Source organism: Elephantulus edwardii, unplaced genomic scaffold, assembly GCF_000299155.1.
Source record: "Elephantulus edwardii isolate Elephantulus edwardi_28Jun2011 unplaced genomic scaffold, EleEdw1.0 scaffold00095, whole genome shotgun sequence".
NCBI lineage: Eukaryota > Metazoa > Chordata > Mammalia > Macroscelidea > Macroscelididae > Elephantulus > Elephantulus edwardii.
The window spans coordinates 2,903,194-2,904,443 of NW_006399845.1; positions in this window are offsets into that span (position 1 = coordinate 2,903,194).

Sequence of the window (1,250 nt, forward strand, 5' to 3'; positions counted from 1 at the left end):
TGGAAAGTTATGGAGACAGAACACATCCCTGTAGGACTTCTTTCCAATTTTGAACTATACAGTGTCTTCTTACTCTGTTCTGATGACTGTCTCCTGTTTCAAGTATAGGTTTCACACAAGCACAGTCAAATGTTCTGGGATTCCTGTTTTTCTCAGAGTCAGCCACAGCTTGCTGTGATCCACAGAGTCAAAAGCTTTGGCTAGAATTTCAAATATTTATCAAAAGCAAAAGGTCATCATATTTACTTATATAAGAATGAAGGGATCATCTGAGATTAGCCTATATTGGAGAGATCAGGATACTTAAGCACATGAACTTAAGCACACAGGTTTTTGCTTGTTTTTGTTTTTTTTTTTCAATACAGCTGCCACATAAATATTGTCTTGAGCTTATGGAGAGTATGCACAGATTAAGATGAATATATATATTATTTTGCAAATCTCAGAAACACATACATGTGAATTTAAATATGACCATGTTGCTGTTGTTATGTGCCATCGAGTCACTTGTGACTCATACAACCCCATGTACAAGAGCCCTGAAAGCCGTTCTATCCTGTGCCAGCCTTGCTGTCTCAAACACACTCATTCCCACCACTCATAATAATTCAATATTTCAATTCAGTCTCTTCCTTGGTCCACACTTGGCCACACCTTCTTTCTTAACCAACTAAATGAACTTCTTGAGGCACCTAGCTAAGTGGCACACCTCCTCCTAGATCCCACTCAACAAATTGTGGAAAGGATAAAAAAAATGTCAATATCACATGCAAGTAAAATCTTGCTGAAGATTATTTGAAGATGGTTGGAACAGTACAAGGAACTTTCAGAATTTCAATCCACATTTAGAAGAGGCCTTGGCACAATCACTGCTATTGTCAGATCATGACTGAAAGCAAATACTGGAGAGATGTTTACCTGTGTTTATTGACTGTAAAAAGGCATTTTATTGTTTGGATTACAATAAATTACTAATAACATTAAAAAGAATAGAAACTCTATAGCACCTAATTGTGCTTCTGTGAAACCTATACATAGGTCAAGAAGTTATTGTCAGAACAAGGAAATATTTCATGGTTTAAATTTAGGAAATATGTGTCGGCGTTGTATCTCTTCTCTACACCTATTCAATCTATATATATACAAATTTCAAGAAGCTGGACTCTGTGAAAAAGAATGTGTCTCAGGATTAAAGGAAGACTCAACAATAACCTCTATGATGCAAATGACACAAGCTTGCTTGCTTTAAG